Source organism: Amblyomma americanum, unplaced genomic scaffold (genome assembly GCF_052857255.1).
Source record: "Amblyomma americanum isolate KBUSLIRL-KWMA unplaced genomic scaffold, ASM5285725v1 scaffold_404, whole genome shotgun sequence".
NCBI classification, from domain to species: domain Eukaryota; kingdom Metazoa; phylum Arthropoda; class Arachnida; order Ixodida; family Ixodidae; genus Amblyomma; species Amblyomma americanum.
The window spans coordinates 38236-50980 of NW_027526875.1; positions in this window are offsets into that span (position 1 = coordinate 38236).

Sequence of the window (12745 nt, forward strand, 5' to 3'; positions counted from 1 at the left end):
TTCCAGGAGGATAAAAGGCGCCGTCAACGAGCACTGCGCGCAGTCGGTGGCGGGCGTTTGGCTGGTGCTGATCACAGCTTTATTGCAGGTAGCACCTACACAGCGGCCCCAGATCTACAAGCCAGACGCGATCTACAAGGACGAAGCGGACGGTATCACCTGCGATACGTGTCACCTTTGATGCAAGACGGAGCATGCCTGGAAAACAACTGCGCAGCGTGGTCACTATCACCAGGGCATCGTGCTGAGCGCTTCCGGCCCCGCCCCCGCCAAATTCCAGGAGGATAAAAGGCGCCGTCAACGAGCACTGCGCGCAGTCGGTGGCGGGCGTTTGGCTGGTGCTGATCACAGCTTTATTGCAGGTAGCACCTACACAGCGGCCCCAGATCTACAAGCCAGACGCGATCTACAAGGACGAAGCGGACGGTATCACCTGCGATACGTGTCACCTTTGATGCAAGACGGAGCATGCCTGGAAAACCACTGCGCAGCGTGGTCACTATTACCAGGGCATCGGGCTGAGCGCTTCCGGCCCCGCCCCCGCCAAATTCCAGGAGGATAAAACGCGCCGTCAACGAGCACTGCGCGCAGTCGGTGGCGGGCGTTTGGCTGGTGCTGATCACAGCTTTATTGCAGGTATTTTTTTGCACTCCCGATTTTGCCTTTTGCCCACCACCGACTGCGTTTCTGTTTCATCGTGTTATTTGTGACTATGTCAACTTGCGGCAAATGTTCTGAAGCATTGCCCTCCGCAGAGAATTACTTCACATGTTCTGGTTGTAACAAGTTGTTTCATTTGAAAAAAAAAATGTTCAGGGGTTACTGCAAAGTCTGCTGCCAGCAGAGGGTTTGAAGCGTACGACGACTGGCGCTGTCTGCAGTGTGGTTCACAGAGTAGTACGGATTAAGAAAATGAAAAGGCGAGCTCATCAAGAACTCTTGAGGAGCTCTTTCACAAGATTGAGAGATTGTTGCCAATTAAGGACGCCATCAGCTCACTTTCTCGAAGAGTGGATGAGTTGTTGCTGAAAACTAATGTTGCGTCGCTAGAAGAATCAGTAAAAAGTATACACGCCTCTATTTCTTTCTTCTCGGAGAAATATGACGACCTAGTTAAATCCACTGCTAACCAACAGACCACGATCCAGAAGTTTCAAGATGAAGTGCTTACTCTGAACACCACAGTGGCGGGCCAAAATGAACAACTACGACACCTTCAGAAAGGGATTAACGACATGCAGCAATATAGCAGGCTGCAGAACTTAGAAATACAGGGGTTCTCTCTTAAGCAAGGTGAGCAGGTGTCTGACGCACTAAAAAACTTGGCTCAACTTTCAGCTTCTCTGCTAACTTACTCAGATATTGAAGCAGCTCATTGTCTCCCGCAGAAAAAAGACAAAAAACCAATTCTGCGGGTGAGATTCACTTCTGTCGCTGCGAAAGAAATATGAATGAGTCATCGAAGCCAGATCATGCCCCTAGTGGAAAAAGGGGAGCTATCTGAAATATACTTTAACGACAACCTCACCACATCAAACAGGAAACTACTTTGGGAGGCTAAGCAGAAAGGCAAGGCAAATAATTTTAAATTTGTTTGGGTCAAACATGGGAAAATTTTTGCTAGGAAGACCGAAGTCTCTTCTATTTTTCGAATCCATGATTCTACCGATTTAGATAAACTAGTTTGAATCATGAACTCTACCTTTTCCCATTGCGCCAATATTGATGAATTTTGTAACTTAGTCTCGCCAAAGGAGGACTCGTTCAGTGTACTTTATGTAAACATACGTAGCTTGCGAAAACATTGTAATGAATTTTTGGCTGTTGTTGACAACACTAAAAATACTATTGATGCATTTGTACTTATCGAAATTAACATCCCTTCCACACTTCTCTCCTCTTTTTCGTTACCCAGCTACTCTAGTTTCTCTTTCACACGCTCAAGTCGGCCAGGCGGTGGAATTCTTGTTTTTGTTCACAGCAAATGGAATGCCTACCCTTTACAATCCAAATTCTGCTTTGCTGAGTGCGTTGCATTGCAGATACCATTCGTAAGTTCGGAGGTTACTCTACTAAGATTTTACAGGCCTCCTTCCCAAAATGTGAAAGAATTTCTTTCTGAGCTCGACAATTTTTTGGGCTCCCTATTGCCAAATTATTCTATATGCCTCATAGGAGACTTCAATATTGACACCTTGTCACCAGCACGTTCATATGTTTGCGAGTACCTAAATATCTTGGCAAAACATGGTATTGAACCAGCGATAAAAGACTACACAAGAGAAGAGTACCTGGGACATCATTTCGTAGCTTCTTGTATTGATCACATCAATATAAGAGCTCCGTTTGCCCAATCTTTCTCTTCGGTAATTACATATAAACTTTCAGATCATTACTTTGTAGGTTCTCATATTCTTTTTCCTTCTTTAAATAAATCATACCCCAATAAGGAGCGAATTTCATATACAGACACTGCCACATTTGATAACCTTATAGCCAATTTTAACTGGGTCTCTTTCCTCGAGGAAGTTAATTCTTTTAACGTGTATGACAGGTTTGTGCATGTTGTCAGTTCTATAATAGCCTCATCACAAAAGGTCAAAGTGATCAAAAAACGCAACCCAAACCTTCCTTGGTTAACAAGTGACATTCTGAAGGCCATTGCAGAAAAAGACGCCCTTTGGACACGTTGCAAGCATAGTCCCAAAAACACACTCCTCAAAGATAATTTCAGGTTGCTTAGAAATAAAGTCACTGCCATGATTCGAGCTTCGAAACGTAACTATTTCAATTCGGCTTTTCGTAACAACCAAAACTCTTCACGTAAAACTTGGTCAACTATCAATTGCCTTTTTGGACGAAACCCGAAACAATCCATTAGCGATTCATTTGCCAAATCCTTCAAAGATTTGCCCTCTGCGGCCTCTGAGTTTAATGCATTTTTCTCTCAGGTTTCCAGGAAGTTTCCTTTATCCCACTATGAGGTTCCACGGTCTTTGTATTGCACAGCTTCTTCAGCTTTTCTCCCGACTATTACACCCCAGGACCTTCATAGCATAATCTTTAGCTTCAATTTGAAGAAAGCTGAAGGTATTGACAGTATAAGAATGAGTGTCCTCCAACAGAATTTTACGAATTTGCAGTCGGTACTTCTTTTGATGTTGAACGGTTTCATTACTGAGTGCTTCATTCCACACAATTTAAAAGTTGCCATAGTTAAACCATTACATAAAAGTGGTTCTTTAAAAGATATTGAAAATTACAGGCCTATTTCAATTCTACCTGCGATTGCGCAGATTCTTGAAAAGCACCTATTCCAAGTTATGTACAGTTTTGTTTTCACGAATTATATCCTGTCAGAGGCACAGTTTGGTTTCATTGAAGGTAAAGGAACTGTTTTGTTGTTAGAAACTTTCACTGATATTATTTACTCATGTTTTGATAATAACCAATTCGCATGTGGTCTGTTTTTGGACGCTAGCAAAGCTTTCGATTGTGTTCGGCATGACCTACTGCTTGAGAAACTTGATGTCATTGGGTTTAGGGGTCATTTTAATAATTTGCTGAAAGTCTATTTTTCTAATCGGGCTCAAGTTGTTGAAATCAGCGGGCATCGAAGTTCTGAATCATTTCTGTCGGCAGGTGTTCCACAGGGCTCTGTTTTATCGCCTTTGCTTTTCAATTTATTTGTAAATGATTTATCAAATGCTGTGACAGAATGTTATGTTTTTCAATACGCCGATGACACGTTATTGTTGTCAACAAATGTTTCGTTGCTTCTGGTCATGGAGGCTCTTAGAACAGATGTGGTGCATGTTATGGACTGGTTTTTAAATAATTCAATTTCAATTAATCAACAAGAACTAAACTCATTTGGTTTCATAATCCTCATAAAAAGATTTCGTCTGTTGAACCATTGTTCATACATTATTCGCATTGTCTTAATTGTTGTTGCATTCCTATTAATTTTTCAAATAGTGTTCAGTACCTTGGTATACTTTTTGACAGATATGTCTTGGAACAGTCACCTTACTGTAGTATGTAACAAGCTTCGTGGTTTATCATGTGTACTATACAATGTTCGATGTTTATTACCTTTTCAGACTCGCATGCTTGTTGCGCATGCTCTTATTTATGGTATCCTCAGATATGGAGTCACTGTATATTATCATTGCTCAAAAACTTGGCGAATGAAATTAAATGCCATACTAAGAAACATCCTTCGATCCGTGGCATACAACATGAATGCTTCACCTGACTGCAATTTGTTTTCGCTTTTACAGCTGCCCTCTTTTGATGACCTCTTCCATCATGTAGTTATTCGTGCTCACTTTTGGGAGAGCGAATTTTTGGTTCCTTTCATTCCTGTTCGTTCTTTTCGACATCACCCCCTTTTTATGGCACCTCGCTGCTACATTCATTATGGCCACTTCACTCGTAATTATTACATACCCAAAATTTTTAATTATTTGCCTGATTCGATCTTTTCAGTTTCTTCGCTGTCACAATTAAGGAACTTCTTAAAAACCCATATGTCGGTTATTTAATCTGTTTTCTTTTTCTTGTTTGCTTTTCATATTAAGGTTTATCATTGTTTGCTTGCTTGTCACACCTGTTTTTCATATGTCATTCACCGACTGCCGAGTACTGCCCGACAAACCTTTATGGCTTGGCGAGACTTGTCCCAAGAATTGTAAATGTGCTGTCTGAAAATAAAGGTGTTTATTATTATTATTATTATTATTATTATTATTATTATTATTATTATTATATACAACCCCACAACCGTAAACATTTGCTCTTTTCACTGATTCTCAGTGAAGGACACAGACATTGACTGCTGCATCCCCTATCTGTGGGCCAGGTTTGCTGTGCACAGCCACTAATTTCGCGAGGGATCGAGCACTAACTGCTCAAGTGCAAACACACACACACCCATGCGCGCACTTTGACGAGCATCAGAGCGGGAATCGTCAGTATAGTTCTAGGATTGCGTGTACCTGTGCTTCCGGGGGAGTAAAGGGCTCACCAGGTTACAGGCAATCCGGTAAACCGGATTACCAGCTGCATGTTATGCACGGGAAGTTGTGGCTATGTGGTTAGGTCGGGAGAGCATCTGCGGGTGCAAGTGCACAGTAGACATTCGATATTCCGGTGTACGCCCACGCTGATACGTCTCCGCTGTTCTAAAGCTATCTAATTCGAGCAGCCGCTAGCCGTTACTACCGGCAGAACTTGGAAGCTTTCCGCGTCTACATAAAGGGACCGCTACGGGTACTGTTCGAGGCACACATCGTTTTCATAACGGGACCTAAGCTGAGGGGTTTTACCATCCTGTTTTCATGGTAACGAATCCGTTCTGCCGGCGTCCCTTACCTATATTGGTTCAAAGACTACATGTTGCTCACCTTGGAGACTTGATGCGGATATGTGTATGGTCGGTAACACTGCCTAAATGGGATTTTAAATGGCCGGCAGGAGTCCACCGGACAGCGCCAGTGGCGCACTGCTCTCACTCACCACGGCGTCTCTTCTTCGTGCTTGGTTCGTCGCAGCGGTGTTGGCGGCCAGGACAAGAAGGAACGTCGCTCGCTGCTTGGACTACGGTGCTCATGTCCGGCATGATGCTGAACACGTAGGCTTTGGAGAGCGCCTCGGTCTCCTGTTCCACCTGTGGCAGGGACGACGAGGACAGGTCACAATGCTCTAGTCTCTGCAAAACCTCAGCTGCAAAGAGAAACTACTAACGGAGCTATAAATTAAGCCTACTAATGAAGCCTCACCGAGTAGCCGAAAATGAGCGTAGTATTCGCGAACTCCCCTCAGCACGAGTACTTCTCTGTAACAGACTCCTTTTAAAACTGAAAAAAAAACGGAGATCGGCTAGAAAATCACTTACTATTGTTGCTACAGCACGGAGGAAGGTCTCAGAGCGGAATGACCTGGAAATTGCAATATGTCTCAACCGAAAAAAACGCTCTACTGCCAGAAAACACGCTGCATATGTGGGCCAAGGCTGCAAGACACGTGGACGGACGCTGTAGATAGCGTCAGCATGTCACGTTATTTTTGGCTATGTAATTATCTTACCACAGATCACGTGACACAATGACGTCGCCTAGAGGGTTCATTCCCCGGCCTGTGCATCTCTTAAGGCGTAACCAGGCCCACCAAGACGACTCTTCGGCCTCTGTCCTCCCGGGTCCTGTGAGGCGAAATGAGCAGAAGCTGGAGTCGAGGATGCCGAGATTGGAGCGCCCTGCATACAGCCAAGCTCGCTCGCCTACTTGTCTTTTAGCTCCCGACCAGATTCCAACAGCCAGCCATTGTGCTTCGAGAGCGCTCATTTTTGTGAGGCCTTCTTTCATACTGATTGAATTTCTGCAGCCACAACCGTTCATGGCTGTTCCGATGGCGTCCGTAGCCTGCCGCCCCGTGTTGCGTTAAGGCGGCGGAAAAGCGGTGGACACTACTCGGAGCACCGGAGTCTTATATGAGTATCGGTCCCAACGGCCTCCGACTGCAACCTAGCGCTATACTCTATCGGCGCACATGCGAGCCAAAAATGTCTCAGCCGGCCACTGAGCTGTGACAAGCGGTGAGGACCGATACAGCTAGCCCTCGGGGCGGACATGTTATGCCAGTTCTGCACCAACCCCACAACAAGAATTGATGTGTAGCAAGTTGGCGTTCATGCGACATGTGCTTGAGGCGGAACAGAGAATGTGCAGGAAATCCAACTGCCATTCGCTTTATTTGTGTTCACTCAGTGTTTACAGGGACACCTACGGCATCACTGTAAACCGGTACAACAGAGTATACTGAGGGGCCAGTTGGTCAGAAATATTAAACAAAAACGTAGCATATGGACGGGACGAAGAAGGGCGAAGACAGGACGGTTGCTACACTTACAACTGAATAGAATGAAATGCGATAGTAAACCACTCCCCACCCCAGAGCAACAACACGCATGTGCATAACATAAAACAAGGTAAAAACGAACTGATAATCTTAAAACGTGTGGAAAAAGATAAAAAAGGAGAAAAGAGAAAGAGCGATAGATAATAAAAGGTGCTAAGAAAACTCAAGTGCCTTTTAAAAACTTCAATTCCTTCTCCATCAGATATACAGATGGGGTGCTAATGCACGTGTCTTCACTACATTTCGAAATTTCTTGGGCTTCCAAGATTTCTCTAGCCAATTGGGTTTTACCACGCCCTATAATCTTAGTACGATTAAGCAGGGGAAAACAACCATTGCACTTCTTGCAATGCACTGGTACGTTTTCCCCAGTTTGTTGGCGAAGTGAAGAGGCATGTTCACCCAGCCTCACATTTAGACACCTGCCCGTCTGCCCAACGTACACAGACCCACATCGGAGAGGTAACTGATAAACAATATCTGTTGCGCATGATAAGTACGGTTTTCTATGTTTTGTGCCACAACCTGGTTCTCTTTCCCTCTCTCGATCTGCTAAAGCACATAGCATTGCCAGCTTGAGGGGCGTAGAAAACACGTCAACCCCAAATTTCGCTGCCACTCTCTTCAAGTTGTGGGAGAGCCTGGGTACATATGGCATAACCTCAAACTTCCTATTCTTTTGGTCACCCGGTGTGATATGACTTAACAGGAGCTCTTGTTTTTCTTTTAGCAGTTTCTGAGAGCATCTGCAACTGCCACAAGAATATCGGCAGGGAAGCCTGCTTCCTTAGGTCTCTCGACCTGAATGTCAAAACTTTTTCCCAGTGTATGAGGGGATGACTTTAGAAGTGCTGACCTAATACATGTAGCTGCTATGCCTCGCTTTATGAGCTTCGAATGGGAAGAGCACTTGAGTTTTCTTAGCACCTTTTATTATCTATCGCTCTTTCTCTTTTCTCCTTTTTTTATCTTTTCACGCGTTTTAAGATTATCAGTTTGTTTTTACCTTTTTTTATGTTATGCGCATGCGTGTTGTTGCTCTGGGATGGGGAGTGGTTTACTATCGCATTTCATTCTATTCAGTTGTAAGTGTAGCAACCGTCCGGTCTTCGTCCCGTCCATATGCTAGTTTTTGTTTATAATATGTCTGACCAACTGGCTTGTCAGTATACTCTGTTAAATTTCATTTCTTCTTCATTGGGCTCTGATATTTGTTCTCGTCCCATCAATGAGCAATGTGCGCTATGTGCAACCCTTATTGCAACCACGTCGTGCCGAGCTCTACTCTTCAATTACTGCCTACGGAAACACTGGTGTCCTCCTGATGTCGCCGGCATGTTCGGTGTGGTTGGTCCTTCCACAGGCCACTGGAAGCGGATAGCAAAAATTATAAAATCAGAGTGTTGGAGACAAGTAGGTCTTCAGGACTGGCTGCGGTTGCTGTGCCTGAACTCGCGAGGAGGTGGTTTGGCAGGCTTCAAGATGCTCCGAGACTTTCAAGGCAAAACACCAAATTGACGGAGTGGTTGTGGCAGAACAACTTCAAGACCTTCCGAAGAAGTCCAAGAAGCAGGTAGGCAAGGTTCCAGTTACGTCCTTGGGGGCTAGTTCTGTACCAAGCGAAGTTCAGCTGGTTCTAGAAAAAGGCCCCAAGTTTGGCCTTGAGGTAACTGTTCCCAAGCATGAAATCCTTGCTTCAGTTCACAGAATTGCCGACAAGGCGAGCCGTGAGGAGAGAGCACATTGCATTTCGGAGGGTGTTGACACAATTGACAAGGCGTACATGCTTGGAAAAAAGAGCCTTACACAGGTGAAGAGTATTGTTGGGCACTTTCGGGATTCAAATTTGACTTTGATGCTGGCAGATAAAAATGGAGGCTTTGTCGTTCTTCCTCGTGAGATGTAAGAAGCAAAGGTGGCCAACGCTATTGCGAAGAACTTCAGGCGCTCGCTTCTTAAGCCGGCTAAGGCTAGGACCAGAGCGTTGAAGTTGCTGCAAGAGTGTAAGCTGGACAAGCTGGAGAGGGAAGCGAGCAACTGCAAGGGCAATGCTTTGAAGGTTTTTTCAATGCAAAAACGCACAAGCCGGACTGTCCCTTCAGAGCCATCATCACAGAGACACAGCTGGCAAGCTCGACTAGCCAAGTTCCTCCTGGGTCACTTGAGCAGGCTTGCTACTGTGGACCCTTTCAATGTCGCCAGCTCGGCTGTGTTCGTTGACATCCTGCGATGTGATTTGTGCGGTGCTAATTCGGCTTTTTCTGTAGACATTGAGGAACTTTTTTACTCGGTGCCGCACGACGAACTGTTTATTGCGGTGAGGGAGTGCATTGAAGTGGCGGGACCGGTGTCCTATCAGAATTCTTGTGGTGTCAGCATTGATTCTTTTTTAGAACTCCTGTCTATGTACAACCGGCGACAAAATAAGTCGGGGCACGCGACAGGCGACCAGAATCAGATAAAACTGCATCGCCGCGCCATCTGACGTGGCACTTCTGGTGTCGAGACATCGCAGTGGCCGTTCGCCTCCTTTCATGCTCACAGCCCTGTCTTTTTTTCTCGCTTGCAGGGGACTATCTGATTACACCCACCTTTTAGCGTTAGGCATCGCTTTCTTCATTCACAGCGTGACGTTCGCAGTTCGGCGTGCGCACGGCGAGGGAGAAGCGTGTGCTGCCCTATACTTTGGCCGGATAACATATCTTAACGTTTCTGGCTGACAAACCGGTACCTCACGCAGGATTACTCCGCTTCTTTGCATTTTTGTGCGAAAGCATTTTTCCGATGGGCGCTAACCCCGAGGAAGATGTTGCGATCTTTGTGCGTGCCAAGGCAACAGCAACTGCGTCATAGTAACGCTATAACATAAGTGTGCGGCGATTCAACTTTAGAAAAGGGCAACACAGCGCTCAGTTCGATGGCCATCACCAAAGTATGCCCGGGCCACCCCCAAAATTTGGCCCTAGTTACCTGAATACTGACGTCGGCCAAATTGATATCTAGTTATAATTAACCGAGCTCAGTTCGATGGTCGCACCCAAATTTGGCCTGGGCCACTCGAAAGTTTACCAATATAAATGCACCGAGTGAACCATGCTTCCGCTCGAGTTACCAGTGTATGCACGTTCAGCCGCTACAATTTTTCTTTTTTGGTTTAAACATTCTGTGGTGTGTCGAAATAGGAACGAGCGCACACAAACCGAAGAGTGAGCCGAAATATCGTTTCATTTATTGTCGTCAGATGAAACGGGATAGGCAGGTCACTTTGCACATAGAATAAAATAAGTAAGTAGACACGTAATAAATGCCAGGAGGTATCGCCGTAGCCATAAGTTCGACGTGAGAGAACAAAATGAAATCAAAGCAGAAGTCAAGCAAAAAAAATAGCATCGCCGCTAAATGTGTCCTTTGTGTCCCCTGGTCATTATACAGACTTAGTAGCGGGTGAAGTTACCGTCCGCTGAAATGATTTCCGCCATCCGCATTGGCATCGAGTCGTACAATGAGACTACATATTCGCGATCAGTTCGAAGAACTTCCCACTCTTTGTGAATGGCGTTCCACAGCACATCTGCTGTTGCTCTGGACAAGTTTCGTGTGGACAGGCACGACTTCATGCGCGCCCACACATTTTCAATGGGATTTGCGTCCGCGCCATTCGGAGGCCACATCAACGTGCGCACGCCAAGGTTTTCGAGAAGGGCTGTCACCTGACGAGCCATGTGCACGGGGCTTTTGTCCTACTGGAACAAGAAGCACCCGTCAAGATAGGGCCCATCCAGCTCATAAGGAAGCATGGTATCCTGTAGTAGAGCACGGTAACAGGAGGCCGTGAACCTCCCATCAATGCGCACAAGAGGCCCTAGCCCATCTTTGCTCATGGCCCCCCAAACGAAGACTGCACACCGGCCACTTGAAAGAACACTCTTTGTATAGCCAGGGCGGTATCTGCAGTTGTAAAAGAAGCACAATGGACAGGTAAAGATGTAGAAAAGTCATTGTGCGAAAGGTAAATTAGTCTTCAATGCGTTTTTTTGGCTTATACATCATTGCATCGTGCAAAATCCTTCAAATATGTGCATTCGACCTGGTGCTAATAAGAAGTTATTGATGCACATTGCTCTGACTTCTAGTGCACTTAGTTCTTTATTAAGGTTTTCAGATAAATACACTGATGTTAATATTTTGATAATTCCTGAAATATCAGATACACAAAAGCTTTCGGCTTATGCAAAAGCAGAAAATTAGCCAATGTCACCAAAATGTGAAGGCAGTGGGTACCTGGAATTCAAGGGCCGCCACACCTGCCTGTGTTGATCCCACCTTGTGCAAAATGTGGACTCATCCGAAAAAAATAACATAGTGCCATTCATCCAAGGTCCAGTGCAGATGCTCCTGTGCGAAGCTCAGGCGTTGCTGGCGCTGTCGTTGAGTCAGGAAAGGCTTTTGTGCAGCGGCACAATTTAAAATCCCAGCTTCTTTCAAACGGCGGCGTACAGTGGCAGCAGAAATATCCAGTGAGAGCTCATCGCGAATTTCTTTAGCGTTCATGAAAGGGTCAACGACAGCTGCGGCAACAATCAATATGTCGTCCTCATGGTTCGTGACTCTTGGACGGCCAGACCCCTTCGCATCCGCAAGTGTTCCCTCATCTCGAAAGGCGCGCATAATCCTGCTCACCGACGTCTTCGACCTACCAGTTCTTCGGCATATCTCACGCTGCGGTACACCCTCCACAAAAAGCCTGGCCATTAATCTTCGGTCTTCAATCGGAACACGTGGTGCCATTTCGGTAGACGACGTATCTTTGTTCGGCCTTACACGCTTTTATACCTTTAAGAGGTATCACTGGCCAATGAGAAGTCCGAATACATGACGAGGAGAAAAGGTAAAGGAATGGCGTGACAGCCGCATTCGAGTGGGACCAGTGAAAACTAGCTCGGTCACTGCATAGATGAATTTTCATGCTGCTTCGGTGCCCTCCTTCAGAGCCTTTATGTGTTTTGTTTTTTTTTGTTCCGCTGCTATGCGCTGTCTGTTTCATGAGGGCAACGCGAGCAGCAAACGCTTCACCCTTTCCATGCGCCCGCCGAAGTGCAAGCGCGACGTCGGGAATAAAGGAAGCGACGCCTAACGCCAAAAGGTGGATGTAATCAGATAGTCCCCTGCAGGCAAGAAAAAAAGACAGGGCTGTGAGCATGAAAGGAGGCGAACGTCCACTGCGATGCCTCGACACCAGAAGTGCCACGTCAGATGGCGCGGCGATGCAGTTTTATCTGATTCCGGTCGCCTGTCGCGTGCCCCGACTTATTTTGTCGCCGGTTGCACCTAAATTCCACGATTGTTAACCATAGACAGGATTTCTACATTCAGAAACATGGCATTTGTATCGGGTCAAATGTCGCCCCTGTGCTTTGTGAAATTTTTCTGGCTAAGTTTGGACGTTGCTTCAGTCTTAGTTGAGTGACGAGCACATTGTGCATATTTTTAGATATGTCGATGATTTTCTTGTTGTCCTCAAACTTTCTCCGAGAGATGACTTCGTTTTAGTAGCAGACTCGATCCTAACTCGTTTCAAAAGACTCATGAATTCATTGAACTTCTCCATTGAACTACCAGCTCATGATTCCATTCAGTTTTTAGATATTCACGTGTATTTTAATACTGGTGGGCAAATTTGCTGGGCTTACGAACCTCGATCCAAAAAAGCGCTTCTGCCTTACGACTCTTCCCATTCGAAGCTCATAAAGCGAGGCATAGCAGCTACAAGTTTTAGGCCAGCACTTCTAAAGTCATGCCCTCACAGAGCGGGAAAAAGTTTTGA